The following is a 24,118-nucleotide window of genomic DNA, read 5'->3' as shown; positions in this document are numbered from 1 at the left end:
ACCTATTTTGGGTGTGAGATTTCTAGCTCATGTTGTTCAGAGCCTTCAGACATACATCCAGACATTTGGTTGCTTATCTGAACTGAATAGCCAGAGATTGCAATGTTTATCCAACATCGCTCCTCAGATATGTGTCATTTTGTTCAAGCTTTTACACAGAACAGCCTCACACACGTGCAAATTCAACAGTTCAAAACAATCTGCACACTAGAGATTGCTGATATACCCTTCCTGTCTAGTCAAACAGCAAGGCACGCATTCCATGGTTTGTCAAAGCATCTCAGCAAGCAGGTTCGGTTTTAAGGGCACGATTCTCTTCTCACTTACATCAATGCAAATCGGGAGTAACTCAGAGGAATTACACCAACACAAAGCTGGGGTGAGTAAGATCAGACTCAAACTCTAGCTCCTGCTTTTCAGCATGGCCTGTACATAGGAATCGATGCAATCCCCCATGGCTTCTGTGTTGTGAATGTACATGTGCAGACTATTTACTGTACCAGCTGCTTTGCTTATTCAGTGATTGCTGCTAGCATGATTCTGCAGATAAATTATGGAAACATGAAAAACATTCCCATGCAAATATATATATATATATATATATATATATATATATATTTATATATTTATTTATTTATTTATTTATTTATTTATTTTTAGGATCCTTTTAAGGGGATAGCACTACTTCTCTCCCCCAGCACATCTACATATGGTAGTAACTGTCTTACCAATAAAAACTCTGATAACAATGTGGTTCATTACAATGAATATTGATTTTGCTATATAAATAGACTAAAACAAGACAAAGAAAATATATTATTAAATCATACTTCAATTAGCTGAGGCGAGCTATCCTGGAGATATTAGTGGTGTACAGAACAAGATGAATAATTTACCAGCTAAGGTAACTAGCTTCCCAGAATATGAATGGTACAAAGACGGGATTTTAATGTGTTTCCTAGAGGACACAGTACTGTATTTGTGACAAATTTATACTCTGTTTGCATTACACACCTTCCCCATCCAAAAGCAAAGCACACCCTCAGTGGTGAGCTCTACATTTTCTTCATCCAGCAAAACCTTATTGCCATAGATTTTATGGCCAGGAGGGACCATTATGATTATCTAGTTAGACCTCCTGAATAACATAGGCCAGAGATTTTCTCTAGTGCAGTGGTTCTCAAACTTTTTTTTTTTGCAGACCACTTGCAAATTGCTGAGGGTCTCGGCAGACCACTTAATGATCTTTCTAAATGTTTCATAGTAGCAGCCATGTGTCTGTATTCGCAAAAAGAAAAGGAGTACTAGTGCCACCTTAGAGACTAACCAATTTATTTGAGCATAAGCTTTCGTGAGCTACAGCTCACTTCATCGGATGCATCTTTCTAATGTGATGGATGTGCCCTCTCCCCCCTGCCATGGCAGCCCCTGACCTGGGGCTGGGAAGGAGGGGGGATCTCCCTCTTCACCCCACCGCAGCAGCCCCTGAGTTGGGGCTGGGAAGGAAGAGGGTGTTTCCCCTGCTACAGCAGCCACAGAGCTGAGACTGGGAAGGAGGGCCATCTCTCCCCAGCAACCACAGCCCTAGAGCTGGGGAAAGTCGTCTCTTTCTCTGGCCGCTGCAGCCCTGCATGTTCCAAATTCCCCCCACCCCCTCTTCTCACCTATTTCCCCCAAGGCGACCACCTCACCTTACATGTGCGTCTTCTCCAGGGTCCAGGGACCTAATTAGTGGAGCCATACCTGCTCGGCTCCACTAATTAGGTGGGTGGCTCTTCATTCTCTCATGTGCGACTGCCCTGGCGCGCACCTTAGAGGGAACTATCTGCGGACCACCTGAATGGAGCTCGTGGACCACTGGTGGTCTGCGGACCACAGCTTGAGAACCTCTGCTATTGTGACTCCTTGCCTCTAGCCCAAGAACTCGTGGTTAAACTAGGACATATCAGACCTTGTTCATTCTCATTCAAGAAGGGAACCATCTTCTAGACAGCAAGTAGAGTTTTATAAAAAAGAGGCATGTAGTAAGTTGAACAAAACAAGTGAAGAGTGATGAGTGAAAGGATGGAGAGTTTGGGGGCAAATTCTGCGAGGTGCTGAACATCTTCTCTGAAGTGTCCGTCAAATTCAACTGGCTCCAATGACAGAAAATAACTAAAACTTTTAATCAGGTGGGAAGAAGTTACATTTAACTAAGCTTTAGAAGACTATTTGAACTTTTGGATGCTTATCCAAGCCAACAACCTAATGCAGACAGGTGCTGGGAACTGAAGGAGATCATATGTCCAGTACAAGAAGGATGGAGTCATCGGTTTGGATAAGTATGCAAAGTTTTAGATGTTTAGCCTGAAGCTTAGTCTAGAGGTCTGGCAGGCTATTTTCAAAGAGATCATTGTGGTTTTTCAAATGATATAAGATGTCTAAGGTGTTTCATTTCTTATCTGAACTCATTTGTCCAGCTGTGTTACTAAATATAATCAGAGTGTGAAATCCTGGTCCTGTTGATGTCAATGCAGCCAGGATTTCACCCCGAATCTCCAGTGGAAACAACATAATATTTCAAAAATGCAACATGGTAGATTTGATAATTTATTGTGCATTCTGGCTATTGATTTAGGCCTGGATGTTCAAAGAAGACCAAGTGGATTCAGCTCCCAACTTCTATTCAATGGGATTTTGTACCTAAATCACTTAATACAGCCTTAATACTTATCCAAAGCAACAACTCATACAATGCCAGGGCTACATCCCCAATATTTTCTTATTTCCTAAATAAACTTTTAAAATAGAAATTCCATTTTGACCTTTGTCAATATTAAGGGAAGGGTAACCACCTTTCTGTATACAGAACTATAAAATCCCTCCTGGCCAGAGGCAAAACCCTTTCACCTGTAAAGTGTTAAGAAGCTAAGATAACTTTGCTGGCACCTGACCAAAATGACCAATGAGGAGACAAGATACTTTCAAAGCTGGAGGGGGCGGGAAACAAAGGGTCTGTCTGTCTATGTGTGATGCTTTTGTCGGGAACAGACCAGGAATGCAGCTGAGAACTGTAAAAAGTTAGTAAGTAATCTAGCTAGAAATGCGTTAGATTTCTTTTGTTTAATGGCTGGTAAAATAGCTGTGCTGAATGGAATGTATATTCCTGTTTTTGTGTCTTTTTGTAACTTAAGGTTTTGCCTAGAGGGATTCTCTATGTTTGGAATCTGATTACCCTGTAAGGTATTTACCATCCTGATTTTACAGAGGTGATTCTTTTACTTTTTCTTCAATTAAAATTCTTCTTTTAAGAACCTGATTGCTTTTTCATTGTTCTTAAGATCCAAGGGTTTGGGTCTGTGTTCACCTGTACAAATTGGTGAGGATTTTTATCAAGCCTTCCCCAGGAAAGGGGGTGTAGGGCTTGGGGGGATATTTTGGGGGGGAAGATGTCTCCAAGTGGGCTCTTTCCCTGTTCTTTGTTTAACACGCTTGGTGGTGGCAGCATAGGGTTCAAGGACAAGGCAAAGTTTGTACCTTGAGAAAGTTTTTAACCTAAGCTGGTAAGAATAAGCGTAGGGGGTCTTTCATGCAGGTCCCCACATCTGTATCCTAGAGTTCAGAGTGGGGAAGGAACCTTGACAACCTTAAAACATGGTTGTGTTTTCTTTATATACTGGGAACACACAAAATGTGTTTAGTTGGCTTAGGTTATATGATCACCACACTCAAAAAGTCCAGATTGACCACAACTAGTTTTCAGCATCGGCCAAATTTTAATTGCCTGGTGTTCTGCTTATTTATTCTCTGTTCTGTTAAGAGACATTTCTGTAGCTGTTTCTAGGTGTGAATTTAGACAAAGGGACAAAAGACCACCTTGTTTTAAGTCTATAAATCTGCTTGTTGCCTCCACAATCATCATCAACCTGTGCCACTGCCTTCAATTCACCTCGTCTGAGATCCTCAGACATGTTTTCGTCGCTTCTTATGTGGATGACTGCATCTGTCCAAGAGTAGAGAAAGTTGCCCTGTTACAGCCACAAAGATTCTCAAGAACTGAAACACTCACTACTCATGCCTCTCCCATGGCCAACCCCTACAACAACCATGCTTCATCTGGGAATTTCTTGTGTTTATAGATTGTAAGAGCAGAAGGGACCAATATGATCCCTTAGTCTGAGCTCCTGCAGAACACAGGGCAGAGAATTCACCTAGTGATTCCTGCAGGGGAGGGAATTGTTCTTCATTATTACATATGGGAACACTATCAAATCCAATAGCTTGCACCCAGCGCTGTAAGTGATTCCCCCAGAAGTGCCATCTCCTATCATTACCTGCAAGGAAATAAACAATCCTGGTGGTGCTATTGCTTAGGAATCTTTCTGGCTCACGCCTCAATAGTCAGTGACATCTTTAATTTGCCAGCTGATCAGGTCTGACTATTTAGTGTTTTAAAATATTTACTAGCATCTGTGCACCAAGACAATCTTCCTCTGCCATGTGCCCGCAATGCAAATGAAGAATCATTATCCCCCCCCCATCATTTAATTATTCCTGATTTTTTCCCCTCCTCCATTATATGATCTACAAAGGAAAGAACTCGGTGTTCATAAAAAAAAAAAAGAGAGAGAGAGAGAGAGAGAGAGAGAGAGAGAGAGAGAGAGGCACTCTTTTCTTTCCTTTGAAGGAGCTAACAAGGACTGGCTGACATATATGGAATAATTAAAAGCAACATTGATGAGTCCGGCAGCCACGATTTTTCTTTTCACTTCAAGAGCCCTTTTAAATCTGTGTCATCTTTGGTCACCGGCTTTATAGCAGCGACAAGTAATTTTTACAGAAACACTATTAGGGGTTGTAAACTTTAATGATTTTTCTTTCTCTCTGGGTCCTTGTTGTTCTATAGTTGTAATTAAACAGTGCTGTGTATCTTTAAAGTATAAAAAATATAATATTACTATAAAAATCATTGTTGCACTCGTCACTACAAACTTCAACAGCCCTGCAACCATGGAACCAGCTAGGGCCAACAATACGAGAGGAGTCATTATTGTAACTAAATTAGACCGTTTGTTTTCTTTCCCTCAAATCGAATTGTGTAGGAGCTGCTTTATTGCAAAACAGACATTAAAATTCCAGCAAGACCTCAGAGAGAAAGTAATTTCTATTTTATCAGTGCTGTAAAGCTGTCTATGTTCTGAAGCAGGAAATATTGCAGGGATATTTATAGCTTCAGCACCAAAGCCAGTTTGAATAGAAATGTTACTGCGGTCGGCAGAGCTGTCACACTGCTCAGTGGAGCAGGGAATTTTAGTGAATTTCTGAATTACTGTTTCAGTCCTGACAAGTCTTTCGGAGAAGCTGGTGTGTGTCTGGAGAGGCTTTGTGGGTTTGGGATAATGATAAAAGACTTGAATTGCTTTAAGAGGAGCGTTAGATGATGATAAAGCTAATCAGTTTCACTTCCCAAGCCCCTCTAACCAAAGCCAGGATTTCCAAATTTTGCTGTACTTAGTTTTCTGAAGCTTAGCAATGGAGTCCCTCTCTCTTCTACCTCTCATCTGCTTGCCTCTTTTACTGAGATTGGTTCACAACTGTATTTCATTGTATACTCCTGTTTCACAAAGCTTTCTCATTTTGCACCATGTTAAATATTATATTTGCACTTATACAACATCTTTCTTCATAGGGTCTCAAGGCGATTTGGTCTATTAAGCCTCACTACACCCATTGCGGTAGGCTTTATTACAGCCATTAGACAGATGGGTAAACTGATGCACAAAGAGATGTGAAGTCATTTGTCACAGCACACACAGCAAGTCAGTGGGAGAGAACTCAGGGGGTTGTACTAGATGACCTCCTGAGGTCTCTTCCAACACTAATTTTCTGTGATTCTAGCCCAGGAGTCCTGACTTTCCTCACAAAACCACACTGTCATCAGAAACATCTGGACAGAAAATACCGCCAACTAATTATTTCCAGTATGATATTAATATTCAAAGTAACACTAAGATTTCTGCACATTACTTCCAGAGCAAAGTAATACACTTTCATGCTTTGTTTATTTCATACGTTTGCAATATTATTATTTCATATATAGGGGACTGTACTGGGACCGATACTATTCAACATATTCATAAATGATCTGGAAAGAGGGGTAAACAGTGAGGTGGCAAAATTTGCATATGATACAAAACTACTCAAGATAGTTAAGTCCCAGGCAGACTGCGAAGAGCTACAGAAGGATCTCTCAAAACTGGGTGACTGGCAGATGAAATCCAATGTTGATAAATGCAAAGTAATGCACATTGGAAAACATAATCCTAACTATACATATACAATGATGGGGTCTAAATTAGCTGTTACCACTCAAGAAAGAGATCTTGGAGTCATTGTGGAGAGTTCTCTGAAAACAGCCACTCAATGTGCAGCGGCAGCCAAAAAAGCGAACAGAATGTTGGGAATCATCAAGAAGGGATAGATAATAAGACAGAAAGTATCATATTGCCTCTCTAGAAATCCATGGTATGCCTACACCTTGAATACTGCGTGCAGATATGGTTGCCCCATCTCAAAAAAAGATATGTTGGTATTGGAAAAGGTTCAGAAAAGGGCAATAAAAATGATTAGAGGTATGGAATGACTTCTGTATGAGGAGAGATTTCCAAGCTGAAAAATCCCAGTCTTATTAAAGAGATGACTAAGGGGGGATATGATTGAGGTCTATAAAATCATGACTAGTGTGGAGAAAGTAAATAAGGAAGTGTTATTTATTCCTTCTCATAACACAAGAACTAGGGGTCACCAAATGAAATTACTAGGCAGCAGGTTTAAAACAAACACAAGGAAGTGTTTCTTCACACAACACGGTCAACCTGTGGAACTCTTTGCCAGAGGATGTTGTGAAGGCCAAGACTCTAACAGCGTTAAAAAAATAATTAGATAAATTCATGGAGGATAGGTCTATCAATGGCTATTAGCCAGGATGGGCAGGGATGGTGACTCTAACCTCTGTTTGCCAGAATCTGGAAATGAGTGACAAGGAATGGATCACTTGATGATTACACGTTCATTCCCTCTGGGGCATCTGGCATTAGCCACTGTTGGAAGACAGGATACTGGGCTAGATGGACTTTTGCTCTGACCCAGTATGGGCATTCTTATGTTTATATATATAATGCAATTGATTATTTCAGTGACCCACTGTACAAGAAAGTACGTGTGGCACCTTAGAGACTAACCAATTTATTTGAGCATAAGCTTTCGTGAGCTACAGCTCCACTTCATCGGATGCATTCAGTGGAAAATACAGTGGGGAGATTTATGTACATAGAGAACATGAAACAATGGGTGTTACCATACACACTGTAACCAGATCACTACAGTGTGTATAGTAACACCCATTGTTTCATGTTCTCTATGTATATAAATCTCCCCACTGTATTTTCCACTGAATGCATCCGATGAAGTGGAGCTGTAGCTCACGAAAGCTTATGCTCAAATAAATTGGTTAGTCTCTAAGGTGCCACAAGTACTCCTTTTCTTTTTGCGGATACAGACTGACACGGCTGCTACTCTGAAACCTGTACAAGAAGTGTTATGAATTCACAGGTTCATATTCTCAGATTAACAAGATGATTTATGTTTGGTGGTAAATACAATAGCATTATCCCAATGGTTGCTCAGCAAGTGCTTTGGGCAGGATTGATTGCTCTACTACTTGATTTGGTGCTATGTTGAGTTTTGGTCATAGCAATTCAACATTCCTGGAGTCTCAGAATCCCCCCTGTTCTGCTGGAAAACTTTTTTTTTACAGGAAGTTAATATTATTCCATGAAATTCATTATGCTGGACAGGCAAACACCAGCAAGACAAGTGTGCCTCTTGCTGCCTTTATTGAACATGGTGGGCATATTGGCATTTCTATCCCATATACCATATGTTTGATGTGCTACAGACATGGCCATCCCACCCTAGCTTGCAGAAAAAAACAGCTGGAAGTATTTAACTGTTGTTCTTCAGAGGGAAGCCTTTGTCAGCGTATCTGGAAAGCAGGAAATCAGTCAAACTAATCCAGAACTGCTCTTTAGATCCAGTTTTGCGTCTGTTATCTCAGCAGGATTACATATGCGAAAGTTAAGGTCTCTGAGTTATTTTCTTTATGGCTTTCTAACTATGCAAAGGTAATTGTAGTGCCACGTTAAAAGGACCCTTGAATTTCCTCGCTGGCCATGGGCACTTCTCGTTCTCCAGTGACAAAAGGTCACATTTGTATTAAGTCTCCCCCCACACTCACCCATTCCCTGCATGGGATGATAGGGATCATGTATCTCCTAAAACACTTGAGAATACATCCTTCTCTTGTATGGACATTTCTTCTGCAGGGCAGAATCACAGTTTGAAATGGCATAGCATAGCTGTGCATTTTCAAAACAGCGCATATAGAGAATTACTGTGTGTTAATGATCCCATTTTAGTGGACTACAAGTTGAAAACTATTTTAATGGTGCCTGTTTTCCTCTCATTTACTGCAGTGTAAATCATGAGTAATTCCACTGGAGTCAATGTAGCAAAACCGGTGTAAACTCCACGTAAGATCAGAAGCAGGCTCATGTTTATCTAAAAGAATTTGCTTCTGATTTGAATGATCTTATTGACATCAGCTTCAAAATCCAAGATGGCTTGGCAAGGATAAGCTACTCTGTCTTTGGAGAACGTAGGTGTTCAGTTGCTAGGCCTGTGGGAAGGAAAGGGCTGGATATTTAAATACTCTCATCTCCAGTGGAGCTTTCCTCATTTCCTGTCTCTCCGCTCTGTTCATGACATACCTGAGTTCTGTTGCAAGAGCAAACTTTGCCAGAGGAAATCAGCTTTCAAACAGCTATGCTGCTTATCATTAACTTTTTGACACATATGCTCCATCCCCAGAAGAAGGAGCTGTGACTTTTAATTTACTTAGATGACATTCTCTAAGCCACCACCCCTGTACATTGATTCTTGTAAGGTGGATTTATCAAAGCCACAGAACTTTGATTCCCAGGCAGTCTGGACTGAATACCACACAGATGTCTTGACTATTGTGGTTGCATCAGCACATCCAGAGCTCCCTTGCAATCAAACAAAGCACATATCAAAACCTTTTCTCATCAGCTAGAAATGATTTTGAATTATCTGCTTGGACTCCTCTCCCTGTTGTTTTATTTCCAATCGTAATGACCACTCCCATCCAAATGGGGTCAGTTTAAAAAACCCCTTGATTTCTGCAGAAGCAATTTTAGATTTATTTCCAAAATGCAAGGGGCAACAGCTAATTCCAAATTTGACAATCACAACAGCTTATCGTGACTGTTTTTCTGGCAAAACATATAGATTCCTCCTTCTTTGAAGGGTCTGGGTGAGGATTCTGCTGTTACTCACACTGGTGTAAATCAGGAGTAACCCTACTGAAGTCAACAGAGTTGTACCAGTTGAAATCAGGATTTGAGATCAGAATCAGGATCACTGTTTGTACTAGCTCAGTTTCTTATTAGACTAATGGTGCGTTATGTTGAAGCAAAGAACCTTTGGCCTTTCCACATACTTTGCTTTTTATATGGTTATGTCATGTTGGTTTTTGATATGGTCCCATTTAATGGAACTGGATGGTGAAGATCTATGAATATGGACTGTTGTGGAAGAATTCTCCATCCTACCAAATTAATTAGGTCAAAGCCTGTTTCATTCAGCTTCTTCTACCACACCCAAGAGTATCTGAGCACCTTTCAGAAGTGCATTGAGCATCATGATTAGCATCTTTCATGTGTTCTGGTTTCTTTCAGTTCTCAAATTCTTACTCAACCTCTGCTCAGTCAGGCATAACCCTATTGAAATGAACAGTCGGTTTCAAAACCTAGAGCTAATAAATGAAGCAATAAAAATCTTCCCTAGGGTTTCCATAGGACACTTGAAGTATGTGGAGGATCTATACACCCTTTATTACCTAATATGCATCCAGAGCCCTTCATCTGTGATTGTCTCTACTACAAACTGATGGGATTTTGTGCTCCATATAATTTTGATAGCATTCTAGTCTCTATTCCAATGAAAACAGCTAGTTATAAAATAGCCAGACCTGAATAATATGTTCTTTTTATAAGTGCTGTCTCATAGTCTTTGCCTTAGAATGCAGTTTGGAGTTTTAATACTTAAAGTACTAGTGGCTAAACACTGGTTTAATTGGTTTGTTTTGGTAGTATGTGCTTTTGTGCCACCCACTGGGCCCATCTAGCTTGCATCCCATTTTGTCTAATACATTAGGATACCTTAATAGGGTGGTTCTCAATCTTTGATGAGCTGTGACACCTGAGGACCGACCTCCCATCAAGATCCTTGACATGGCAGGGGCCTCGGGCACTGGTGCACCTTGGTCTCTCATGTGCTCTGTCTGGGCACACAATAGTCTAGTCTCCTGTGGGCTGTAATATTTTGGTCTAATTTCAGTGTTTTTCTGGCTGCTGGCCTGTAACGTGCAGGAGGTCAGACTAGATGATCTTGTGGCTGCAAGATGGATCTGAACGGGGCCTCCTTTCCATTAAGCAATGTAGGAAGTGCTGGGTAACTGTGATCCTTTTGGGTTTAAGGTTTAAATTCCCAGCTCTGCTAGTGTCAGACTGAGTGAACTTTGGAAAGTCACTTAACTGGTCAGAGTAGAAACACCCCCGGGATCATGAAGAAATCTCATTAGCTGTCCCTTCCAGAAGCTGCACTCAGAGTATATTGGGTGAAACTGTAAATTTGAGGCTACATTGTTGGTTTATATGTAATGCATCTCTCCCCTTAAAATGTAAGCTCCTGCTCCCTGACTATATGTATCAATATTAAAGTTAACTCTCTATTATGAATTTTTTAGAACTGGTTTCTTGAGTTCATTAGTTGAAGGTAAAATGATTAGAGAGCTGCTCTGATTTACAGGGCAAGAGCATTTCCTTTAAAGAAAAGGCAGTTTCATGTGGAAATCCAGGACACATTTATTTAGCTGTGGTTCTGAACTGGTGTCCACAAAGGGCTCTACAATGAGAGAAGATCAGAAGGGATAGTGGAGTGCTGCTAAAAGCTCTTCTCGAGTCTTAGAAAAGAAATAAATAAATACTTGAAGGCTTGGGAGGATTAATTATGACTAAACAGAGGGGACCCCAACCAGAAATGCAGCCTTGAACAATCCCTGAGCTCTGCAGTGGCTGGACCTGGATCTAAAATTGCACAGCTTGGACTCAGCTTTACTTTTTGCCATAGACTGTGCAAATGGGTTGGCTCAAAGAAAAAAAAACCAACACCCTAGCCCAATAAAGCTAAAAAGAAAGAAGAATGTATTAATGCTCCCCATCACAAAGAAAGGAACAGAAACAAACCTTCACCGCCCTATCAGTAAAGGTTGTTATAAACAAAGATATAAAACTTCTAGCTGAAGATTCTATTGACTCCTTATCCAGCTCTGAAGTTCCCTACCTGACTACCCTTCTTCTGATGTTCCTGGATTTTTATTCCGTTTCCTTTGCCTCAAGTTCCCATCTGCTAACTTGTTGCACCTGTGTTTCCAGCAGGGCTTGGAAAATCTGGCTCTTCTGGTCACTGGTAGCCTGGCAACCACCAACATTAGCTTCTATTCAGGAACATGCATTTATGTCTCTGTATTTTTCCTAGTTTTGTGGGAGGAAGAGTGGGAAGGAAAGAAGAAAAGAAAAAAAGAGAAAGAACAAAAAGAATGTACACTGCCACACGCCGTTCATATCACGTTCATCTGTACCCCACACCAGGAAAACCCAGAGTAGGAGAAAGAACTGGACCTCAAAGGGGAGAAAACCAACTACAGCTCCCCACCCCACGCAGTCTCTTAAATAGCTAGGCCACCCCATCACACTTCCAATGATTATTTTGTTACTTTAACAAGATACACCTGTAGTACCTGTCACAGCTGTTGACACATCACAGAATGATAAACCGGTTCAGCTTCAACCTGCAGACATTGGATCCTGTTAGACCTTGGTCAGCTAGATTGAAGAGACCTCTATTACCAAATTTCTGTTCCCCATGTAGGTACGTAGACCAAGATCAAGTCACCCTTTATCCTTCTCCTTGATAAGATACATCCTCTTGGCCTTGTCCCAGCAACCGGCCTCCTGGCCCTGCTGTCTTGCTTCCCCTCTCACTCTTTTCAGCTTCTCTGGATCCCCTCTCACAGCAGCTTGAATATGTATAGCTGCTGCTCTGCTAGCTGGGCCATATAAGCCTGAAAGTACTCCGGTGCCTCCCATTGTCTCCGCTGGGTTCTGAGTACCTGGAGCCGCAGGGCCTGAAGATGCCCTTGCTGCTTGTCAGCTCCTTTCTGCAGGGGCACTGACTCTGGAGTCCAGCCCAGGAAGGCACAATAGCCCTCAGCAAAGCAGGCATCTGCATACCCTGACGCCATTGTCTCCACCTTCAGTGTCTCTCAAATCCCTGTAACGGGCAATCGTCCCCACAGCCTACTCACCTCCCCTCGTACCAAGGGTGACAGTGTGCCCACATTCTCCACCAGGGGTGATGGGGCTCCTCCACTCACCACACTAGTGCCTCCTGCTGGTTGTCTTGGGGATCAGCTCCGCAGGTTAGTACACCCACTCCCGGTAGTGTCTCACCCACCATCAGTTCTGCTCCCGGAACCATGTCACTCCAAGGACCGCAGCGTCCTCTTCATGACACAGCCCTCTGGCCGTGCCATGATCTGCACTCCCCAGCCACTTTCTCAGTGGCAAATGAGGTGGGGGGGAACCCAGATCCACCCACTCTGTAGATGGCAGTCACATGCTGCATCTCTTCCAACCATTCAGTACATTTCACTGGGCCACTTCCCTATGGCCCCAGCACCTTCTTCACCCTTACCTCAGGGCCTCAGCATGCCAGTCCCAGTCGCTCTCTCTAGCTTCCCTAGTCCCTGCTAGTAGCATTGCTCTGTCCATGGTGCCGGCACTCCTTCCTCTTGCTAGGAGCCTGGTTTTCCCTCCTTGAACTCCAGGCAGCTACTGACCCTGCTCTGCCCTGCAGCTCTTCTTATATGGGCCTACCAGGCCCTGACTGGCTGCTCCTCACAGCCCCCTTCCTCTTGGCTGCTTTTTGAACAGCCTCCCTAGGGCTCTATTAACCCCTTACAAGCCAGTGTGGGGCAGATGCCCCATCACAGACTGACAGACCTATAACTAAACAAGTCATCCAGTTTACCCTTTTTAAAATATTGTCTCTCTTCTAGGTTTCTTGAACTTCTCGAGTGTTCTAAGACTTATTGAAAATCAACATTAATGGTCCAGAGACCTCCTTGGCAAGGTGTTTTAAAGTTATTAGATGCAAGTTATCTGCACCTGCTGGTCTAACTTTAATAGTGCTGTTTAATATTCTCTTGCGTTAGTGTTGGAATGGAAGTATTTCATCGTCATCATATGATTCGAATGTATCATCTGGCTTTTTTCTCAAACACAGAACAAAAATATTTGTTGAACACTTCTGCCTTTTTTCTGCATTATTACTGACAATTCTACCATTTCCATTTGGTAAGAGACCAATACCATTGTTAGGATTCTTTTAGTTCCCAGTGTACTTTAAAATTCCTTCTTATTGTCCTTAACTATGCTGGCCATGGGTTTTTCCTTGTGTCCTTTTGCTTTCCTTATCAATTTTCCTAGCTTCTAATTTATATTTTTTGCTATCACCTTCCCTCTTTTTCCATTTGTTATATATAGTTTATTTTTATATATAATATATTATTAAATATATTAATAAATATATTATTATTTATTATTATTAATAATATAAAATAGCTGCTTTCACTTCCCCTCTAAGCCAGGCTGATTTTTTTTAACCAGTGTAGCCTCCTTCTTCAGTTGTGGAATTATGTCTTTTTGGGTACGTAATAAAATATTGTTAAATAGTTCCCAGTTATCATTGACATTAAAATGGCACTGCCAACATTTCTTTAGGGATAATTTAATTAAGAGCACCAGCATTTCTTTAGGGATAATTTAATTAAGAGCACTATAAGCAGCTGAAAAGGTAGGATGATTTAGGTATTCAAAATAGTATTATCCATGCTGAAATATAGTCAGAGTATTGGAGTCAGCACCCATCCTCTTGCAAAAAGTGCCATCAGGTCTTTAATGGCCAGGAATTGTCAAGGGCTTCATTTACTGTCATGTCTGCAAGTTAGTAACGTTTTTATCTTCACAGTGTCCCCAGGCACAGCCCTGTGAAATGCAGTTGGATCTGTATTGACTCTGAGGGGAAAATTATCCATACTGAATGAAAAAAGCAACACTTCCTATGACATCTTAAAGATTTCCTACTTGATATTTAACATAACCCAATCTATAGAGGCCAGCAGCAGTGAAAGTATTAATGATTCTCCAAAAGCCCCCACAAAAAAAAACAACCAGAGGGCTGGATTCTGCTCTTACTGGAATCACTTGGGCATAACTGAGGGTTTGTAAGTTTTGTTTATCAGCATATGAGCGCAGCGTCTGTGCTGATGCAGTACTATGGAGATAGGTTCTGCATATAATATCAATGTATTATTTTCTAATAATCTCAGGCAAGTCACAAAGAATATGAAAGGTATGTTATTTCTGCCAGTTGTAAATGAGATGCAGTAGCTCTCTCTGTAAGCTGGGATGGTTTATCCTTGATTGGAATTTGTATGTAGTGTATTTATCTCTCCCCCAAATCCATAAATAAGGCCAGTGTTTTGGCAGTTACTGATGTCTGCTGTCATTTTGCAAGACTGGGGTTTTGATGAAGCACATGCTGTTATAGGCTAATATTTCTCATTTCTATCATTCTCTAATTCTATTTCTGTATGGAAATATAGCTACAACTTAATGCACACTGATTTGTTTTTCTTTTTTCACCCACTGGAAAAATAAAGGATGGGGGAGGGAAATGATCAAATGCTCCGGGTACTGCTCAGCATGCATCTCTCTGGGGGAGAGGGGACTTGATGCAAATCTTTTCCTGAGGGAATGCTAAGTAAAGAGAGGAGCCCTCCTGCTCCCCACTCACCCTTGAGCCCTGGATGGGTGCCTCTGGAAAGACTTCCTTGTCACAGAGGAGAAGAAACCTTCAAGGAGCTAAGGAAGCACAGTTTGAGTCTCACGAAATATGGCATGTCCCTGATCCTGCACAGGGCTACAAGTACATTTATAAACATTTATTCTGACTGGTTTCTATTTCTCTCTGAGTTTGATTTGCTCGCTGATTTGATCTTTGTTTTAACTTACCAGTTTCTTTTCCTTACCTCCTTGTCGTCGTCTTTTTTTTAAAAAAATTCTTCTTGTTTTATTTCGTTTCCAGTAATCCTCAGCCTGTCACAGATTGGTTTCTCGTCCTTTTTCCCTGAACTTCATTTTATGCTGTAAGCACTAGCACCTCTTTCCCCCAAACCCAGATTTCACCGGCTCCCTCCTTACCAAATCTCACACACCACTCAAACTCCCCTGCCCGGCAGCTCATCACCATCCCACCTTTTTTCAAAACAGCACACTTTTTTTTTCAAAAGGATGCCACTATACTATCATACTATCATTCTCCTTATATTGTTATCCTGCATTTTCTAACCAAGTCATTATCATGTTGCAAACATTTCATGAACATTTATAATGATTCTGTGTTTTATCTATATCTATACATATATATCTTCCTGCCTAAGTAAGACCTCTGTAGACCCACATGACTGTTCAGTTTGAATTATAGGCCCCTAATGTATTTCGAATGAAAATTCTGTCGGCATCTACACCTGCTACTGTACTACTAAAAAGCAGATACCAAGGTGTTTTTTAGGCCCACTCCTCAGCCAGTGTAAATTATCATAGCTCCATTGACGTCAGCTGAGCAACAATGATTTGTGCAAATTGAGGATCTGGCCCTGTATGTACACAAAGAGAGTAGACTGATGGATATACTAGATTGCTCCAAGCACCACTGAGCCATTAAAAGACCAGATTTTGATCTCACTTACCCTAATGAAAAGCTGGAGTAATGCCATTGAAGTTGATGGAGTAACTCCAGATTTATTGCAGTGTAATTCAGATCAGAAACTGGTCCACAGCCTACACATCACATAATAATCATTTTTTTTCACCTACAGGGGCCCTGACCTGGCAATCCGATCCATAGGACCGCAAGCCTATGAAGAGCCCCCATTATTTCAGCCTGCAGAATCAGTGCTTAAAATTCATAACCAATCAAATCAACCCCTTTCATGTTTGAACGCACAGTGTCCAAATTCAGAATGGATCGTTGAGAACTTAGGAAAACACATGCAAGACACTGACTCACTAAGCACTGCCTATTTCTAGAGACAGTAACTAGAGATGGGCCACAACGGGAAGTTAAGACCTGGATCAGAACTTCCCAAAAGTTACGTGTGTATCTAGGATCTTGGTTTGTCCTACTATTCTGACAGGGGACAGCCACAAAGTTCAGATCAGGATTCAAACCTAGATAAGGGGAAAGGGTATTTGGGAATACGATTTGTAGAGTTTAAAACAACAACAACAACAAGGGATATTTAGTTTCCATGGGGTAAACATGTTATGCAAATCACTTAGTGCACTAATTTGCATATTTGCACATATAACCATACACTTCATTTAAAAAAATAATGTAAAGATGGTCTATAGATTTGAGTGCTGGTGAAAGGTGTCAGATTCATAGCCCTTGTGAAAGAAGTTACTACTGCCCTGCCAGCTTGCTTCAACCCTGATCTACAGGTACTTCCTCTAGCAGTGAGAGAGATAGTTCAGTCTCCAGGAGCAATGCAGCTCTTGGCCTCTTTGCTTGGTTTGGTTCCCCTGAACCAATTCTCTCAGCATCTATACCTGCATCATTTGGAGTTGAAGGCACTCAACACCTCACAGGATCAGGACCACTTTTTCTACGTGGCTAATACAGTATGTCTCTGTGAAAGAAATACAGAATTGGCAACTTCTACTATGCTAGACCTGCAAAGTGCACAAGTCCCAATGAGCCTGCAAATAGATGGTTGTTTAAAAAGAATTAGCTGGCCTCTCCGTGTGTGTGTGTGTGTGTGTGTGTGTGTGTGTGTGTGTGTATGTCTCTTTTTTGTGTGTGCTTTGCTTCATGAATTTCCTCATGTTTAGCAGATCCATTTATAAAATATAGATCTCTATTGATTCCCGAGGAGAATGTACATTAATATACTCCAGTGTCCATACTGCTGGGGAAAGATTTATATCTGTTTTCTGGGTAAGCTGCTGACCTGCAATTGAATCAACAATCAAGCCACATTAAATTAAGCAGGGATCTATTTCTTTCTGTCCATGGCCTATAAAAGACTATGGGTCAAGTTCATCCTTGGAGTAAGAGGTTCAGCTTCCCATTCTGGTCAACTGGAACTGAACCTTCTTGGGCCAGGGCTAAATTTGCAGAGGAGGGTGAAAATGAGCTGGATCAACTCAGTTTACTACCTGGGTCTAATAGCTATTTAGTGCTGTTTCATGGCTTTTGAGCCAAGGCCTCATGTTTTCCTTTGTTCCGACTCCTCCAGGAGACATCCATAATTGGATGAACTCTTCATCTTTAATTATGACCCGTAAGCTTCTTTGCCTCCAACAGGCTCAATAATGCACCATTCCTCAGGAAGGGCTTTGAAGAATGATATATGAAAGATGCCACAAAACATCTCAAGATCAATTGCTGTAATTATCCTTTGGATAATTTTTCAGCCATTATTCAGGCCCTGCATATTGTACATGAAAGGCTATTTTCAGGCCAACCAGAAGCTCCCTAGTTCCAGGATTTACAGCTCATTTTGCAAAAAAGATTTAGCAGTGAACCTGTAGGAAATTTGTCTGTAGATTGTTGAGAGGATAAAGAAAAATATAAGTTCCTTTAATCTTAATATTCTTTACCCACTACTCATTACGGTTCAATACATTTTCTCGTCAGCGTGTGACAATGACAGACTTGGTGGCTTACAATGCCACAACTGCTTTTTCTCATTTCCAACAGCAACTTACACAAAATGCCAGATGCCCCAGACTTATGTGTTAGAAAGTAGCTGTGCATCCTCTCGGCATTCATGCGGTGTTCAGAACCTCCCTGCACTGCCACGGGAAGGGATAGCAAAAGTCCATAAAGATGCGACAAGTATTCCTGTCTTATTGCTCCTTTTAGCATGTCGTGGGTACTAAAATTAATAGTGTCACATATATTTCCTCTAAAAAGAGTGAAAGTCATCCCTGGGCTTTGCATTTCTATCAGCCCCAATTCTCCATCTGGAAAAAAAAAATTGGTGGGAGGCTGAATGCTGAAACTTTTGCTGCAGCCTCATTTTCAAAAGGCTGAACCAAGGCATGATTTTTTTATAGCAATGCAGATTAAAAGACAAAATAAAATATATTTTATGTTGCCATTTCTCATTAATTGAAACTGACATCTGCTCAGGTTGCATGGTAACCGCTAGCCTCTCCTGCTATAAACGCTGGAGTAATAGTCCAACTGGTACAATAATGCATTTGAACATCTAATGTCCCTTCAGTCATTCTTGATGGGTTTAGAAAGGGAAGGACTATTTGCAGTAATGTGGAGGTTACACTCTGGACATAAATAAGTAGCCTTTGACTTTGCAAACAAAGACACTGAAAAATCAGTTTTTATTGTTTAAGCAATACAGAAAAATCTCTCTGTCTCATTCTCCCTCACAGACAGATACATGCAAACTTTCGTATTAGGACACTTTGTGTATAATACTGGATTGATTTCCAAAGGAGTTCGTGGCCACCAATGACCACAGATACAGAAGGTAATGCTGGAGCAAGAAAGACCTGGGAAACATTGTTCAAGAGTGTTGCTCTGATTTCTGTATAATGTGCATTATGGGCTCAATTCTAACCTCTTAGACACTGGCACAAGTCCTGCTAATTCAAGGGGAATTTCCCCCTTGTACCAGAAGGCAGATTTTTAACCTGTGGCCAAGAAGATCATAAGTAATTGTGATTTTGGGTGCCCAACTTGAGCCATCTTAGAGGGGCCTGTTTTTCAGAGTCTGGATGCTCAGTGCTTTCTGAAAATCAGGACCCTTTAAGAGGTCTCAAGTTCAATACCCAGAATCACAAGTCACTTTTGAACATCTTGGCCACTGTGATGTATTACTTCCATGTTAGGAGTACATGCAACTGTGAGATGCATGCCATAGACAGGCACATGCTGTTGTCGTGTAGCATTTAATAGGTATATAGTAGAGAGCTTCCTTTATAGGGCTTCCTCCTGTGAGATACTGATTCCCCTGCCACTGATCCAGCAAAGCACTTAAGAACATGCTTAACTTTAAGCACGAGTTGTTCTTTTACAGTCAGTTTGGCTGCTCACATGTTTTTCGGGTAGGCACATCCTTAAATGCTTTCCTGAACTGGCGCCAGAGTGCTCAATGTATTGTGGAATTGAGTCCATACCATGCTGCTCCAGTTCAGGGTGGATCAGTATTTAGCTCATAATCCCCCCCCCCTGCTTTTTACACCTCCACTGTAAAATGTCCCTTCAGTCTGAAACTTGACAAAAAGTTACATTTCTGAGTAATTTTACTCGGCCTATATTTGAAATGAATTTGTTGTTTTGTTTGGTTAGAAAATGAAAAAAGGTCCACCCTCTCTCGTGCAGATTCAGGTGCATTTTTATTTGTGCGGTAGCCCTAGCAAAATTAGTGAAATCATAAAGTCAATTAAATTGTCTTAATTCATTGGATTGAGCCTAGGGAAATGTAAAATAGAAAAACTAGAGGAGCTCAGTTATTAGCATTTGAAATATTCCCTGCGCTTTGCCATCTCTGATTTATGATCGAACTTCCTGACCTTTGAGGTTAATCTGACACCTATTCAAAGGTCGTCAGTTTAAAGTCACTTTAAAATCTTTCCAAGTCTAGAAATCTTCTAATTAAGAGGTTGTCTCTCAAGATGTACCATACTGAAAACCTCTCATTCATTTCAGTTTCCATTTGTGAAACCAAACTGTGCAGTTCCATGCAAACATCTTTAAAAAAGAGTTCAAATTGTTTCAGAATTTAAAGAATGTAAAAGTATCCTCGGGAATACTTCAGCAGCCGTAACTCAGTATAATGGGGACCTAGAAAATGCTTTTTTTATATATGTCAGTGTAAGGGAATGATGATGAGTGAAAGCTTAGGGTAGGTGCTGTGAATAACTGTTAATTACCCCAGATAGAATTTTGGTAGCAGGGAAATGGACTTTGGATTTTGCAAACATTATCAAACTACATAGAAGGCTAAAATGTACAAGACACCAAGGCTACCATAAAAAATGGGATCTGAAAATAAGCATATCAGGCTAATCAACTAAAAACACTATTAGCTAATGAGATTAGACAGGGTTCTGTCCAGCACCAGTAAATCACACGGCCTTGCCAATGTACCTGCAGTAAAAGGGCACCTGAATCTAACCTGTAAAGAAAAATGGTACAGAAGAATCAGATGCTTATAGTTTATAGAAAGGAATGAGGTTGATAACTTTAGTGGGCCTGATCCCGATCTCCTTAACTGCAAAACTTTCACTGAAGATAGTGGGAATTTTGGTTGATTAGGACGATATTTTCCAGTGCCCAGCATTCACAACTGTGGTCTCATTTCACCAAGAGTTCAGCTCCCATTTGGACAACTGAATTAGGCCATCAAATTTAGGTACCTAAATGGGAGCTATTTAAAAAAAAATAAATCTTGCCTTAATTGTGAGTACAGAGCTAATTTGAAAATTCTAGCTTTAATGATGCAGAATTTGGCCCAGTGGGCCAGATCCTGTTCACCATCACAGTGGTGCAAAGGGGCCATCAAGCTGGTTTAACAAGCCAGTTGAGGTTTCTCCTGGCATGGAGGAATCTCTGTGTATCATAGAACTGGCTTAAGATTCCAGGCACACTGGAGGACTTTGGCTTCGATCCTTTAGCTGGTGTGAATCACTTTAGCTCCATTGATTTCTGGGGAGCTATGCTGAGTTACACCAGCTAAATGCCTAGCCTCTTAATTTTAATCTTTTCTAAATTAGCGTTATGGCCTTGTGCGATTAGAGCTTTGCTTAAGACAGAATCCTATTGGTATGCAATGGGAGCTGCTGAAGGTGCTGTATTTTAGTGTTGGATGCAATGTTTCCTCAATATAGTTTCTGTATAATTTGCTGTTTTTTCAAGGGGAAAAGCAATGTATAAATGTGAGACGCTGTAGTAGACTCTGCTCTACTCACTGAGTCTGGCTCTTCTCCCACTCCCATCATTTATGAAACCGTGCTTATAAATAAGAACACCATGCTGATTAAAGCAGATATTTGCTTCATTCATAACAGAGATTCATGTGAATCCACACTGGCAATTTGAATCCAAGTTAACATGGAGAGTATACATTTTTATTATGCATAAGTTCCCTTGAAACTTAGCTCCCAAAATAGTCGACAAAGAAGTGGCATTCATATATAGAAATCAACACTGCTGAATGGATAGAACTGTGACATTTACACCCTGAAGATGTAGAAATTAACTTGTCATGAATGTAACATAAATATAACCACCACTATGGGAAAAAATGAACAAGCCAAATAATGAGAGAGGAATAGAGAGTTCACAGGCTTTCTTATTACTTTCTGATATTCTAGGATTACTCTTTTGGCAGTGTCTTCAACAAGGTTATAAAAACCATGTCTGCAATGTAAAACATCAGTGCATTCTCTCTGTACCTGCTTTTAAAAATTGTTCTTTGATTGAATCCACAGGGAACTCGAAGGCAAGAAAATGTGCTTTGTATGATGAAATACTTAAATAAGATTGCACCGAGGACAGGATCTGCATGTGTAGCACTCACATACTGGAGGAATTCAGTTGCACGTCAAAAATTGAAAAACACTAGGAAAAAAATAATAAACTCAAGGCAACTCCTGAATAACCCTTCTGGGCCTAATAAGAAATTGCCACCAAATGAAAGTGTTATGGAGAAAACAGATGGAGAATAAGAGAGGAACATCGGAAAATTAAATGACATGTTTAAAAGGGCAAAACATCAATACTACCTGAAGAATTGATAAAATGTGTCATTTTAAAAGATGCAGTAAAGCAAAGAAATCACAAAATGCATTATGACTATGAAAGGGAAGATGGGAGGGAAAAAAATCACCCAGAGAAACCTAGTGTAGACATTTCCAGCACCAAAGAAATCAAACTATTTTCAGGAATATATGAATATAAAGAAAGACATGTTATTGCTTTGAAAAATTTTAAAAGCTGTAAAATAATGATGGAATGTGACACGTGATTATTTAAAAGGTTTGTTCAGTCCAGGCAGGTAAAACTTATGGGAACCAATGGCTATGTCTCCTGTTTAGAACATGTTCCTGAATGTATTTCCTTAGCTTCCTCTTGGATTGTGCCTGTTGAAACATTTATGTGTGTGTAGATCTTTTCTATTTACTTTATTCTTCCACTCTGAGCATATGAGAGCAGGGGTTGGGGCGGGACACTTCTAGCGTGCATCTACTGTTGAATTGACTATGAAAACAAGTTAACTAAGGTCCTTTGATCATTACATCATCTACGGAACATTTAGCTATGGAATTTTATCTGAAATTAAGCTCTAATCAAACTGTCCAGAGAACTAGTTTAAGACAAGATTGAAATCAAGGTTCTCAAATATGTGCTGAATTTAAATTTTATATTTTCCCAATAAAGGAACAATAGAGGGTTTGATCCCTCAGTCTTTATTCAGACAACTCTCCCATTGAAAGCAACATTTTGCCCGAATAAGCACTGCATGAGCAGAGCTATACTTTCTGAGGGTTAAAAATGGGGTATGTTGTTCACTGCATGGTGGTTACAAATTCAGTCATTTTTAGTTGTACTCCTTATCTCTAGTTATTTTATTAACCAAGTTTAACAGGCACCACAGCGATGAGCACAGAATAAAAACCTGGTTGGGTGATCCATATGTGAAAATGACTAGTTGGCTCTCACAAATGGAAAATGAAAGTTCAGATAAGAAATCCGCATGTTTCCTCAAAATGACTCCTCTAGCTGGCTACAGAGGTGATAGTAGCTTTGGAAGGTGGTGTCATCCTGTCTGTACTGCTAAAAGAATAGTGGTCTAAAGTTTTAAAGTGACAAAAAACTAGAGGCCTTCAAAACTGTGTCAAAAGGACAAAAGGATTTCTCAGGGTGAAGGGAATTGTATTCAAAAGAATCTTAATGTTAAATGTTGTTCGTGTCTCTCATCATGGCTAGTGATGGGAAAGCCTTAAAAGTATAACTTCAATGTGAGTCTCTGCTATCCTGCAGCCAGAGAATGACACCTAGGCTTGGTTAAGGAACATTTCTAAAAGTCTGTATGCTTCTTCAAAATGTATCTGAGCACTCAAGTCTGCGAAATTTGACTGGAAATGCCACCTAACCAGGCCTTTTCAAAAGTGAATTTTAGCACTTCTGTTTCTTGTCCTAGCTGGGGACCAGAAACGAATTCAATAATTTGGGGCTGTAAATAAACGTTTGAATACTTCTTCATTTTTACAGACAAGCTCCAACCAAACAGAGTAGGTGTCTATTTTTTTCACCCCAATCACAGTGAGATTCATAGCTTGCATGAAAATCAGCACACACTCTTCCCCTCATTTGCAATCTTTGCACACAGAGACAGAATCAAAGGCGTATGCTGATTACTAAAACTGTCTCATCCCCCCAGGACAGTCCTCTCGGCTGGCATTAAAGAGCGACTTTGCATAAAAGCCATATTGTGGATGCTCAGCCCATGCTTGGATTAAGAATATAGGGTATTTGGCAAACAGGTTTAGGTGGATGCAAACAAATACAAAAAAAATATTGAGTCCTCATGAAGAATGATCTGTTGTCACTGATAACACACGTTAGGCAAAATACAAAGAAGAAAACAGAGTTCAAATGACGGACTTTGTGTTGGCATCTAAAGCAAGGAAATTTGTAATCTACAGTGCATGGCACTTATGCCATACTGTAAAAATGATGCTAAATCATCATCCTTGCTGCTAAATTCCCAACCCAAATTACTTTTGCTCATCTTTTAGTTAGGTGTTATGCTCTAGTGGTGAGGACACTAGATCAGGGG

At 40.6% G+C, this 24,118-nt stretch overlaps 1 long non-coding RNA gene across 1 annotated transcript; it reads left to right on the top strand.

Annotated features, from left to right (window-relative positions):
- Positions 1 to 54: 54 nt before the first annotated feature.
- On the top strand, positions 55 to 22,202 carry LOC141975759 (uncharacterized). The gene is made up of 3 exons (XR_012636004.1): positions 55 to 379; positions 18,705 to 18,802; positions 21,768 to 22,202. It is a non-coding gene; the product is annotated as an uncharacterized LOC141975759 (long non-coding RNA).
- Positions 22,203 to 24,118: the final 1,916 nt, after the last annotated feature.

Source organism: Natator depressus, chromosome 21 (genome assembly GCF_965152275.1).
Source record: "Natator depressus isolate rNatDep1 chromosome 21, rNatDep2.hap1, whole genome shotgun sequence".
In the NCBI taxonomy this organism is placed as follows: Eukaryota; Metazoa; Chordata; order Testudines; family Cheloniidae; genus Natator; species Natator depressus.
Note: the sequence above shows the minus strand (reverse complement) of the source record. Positions and strands in the feature narration are given on the sequence as shown.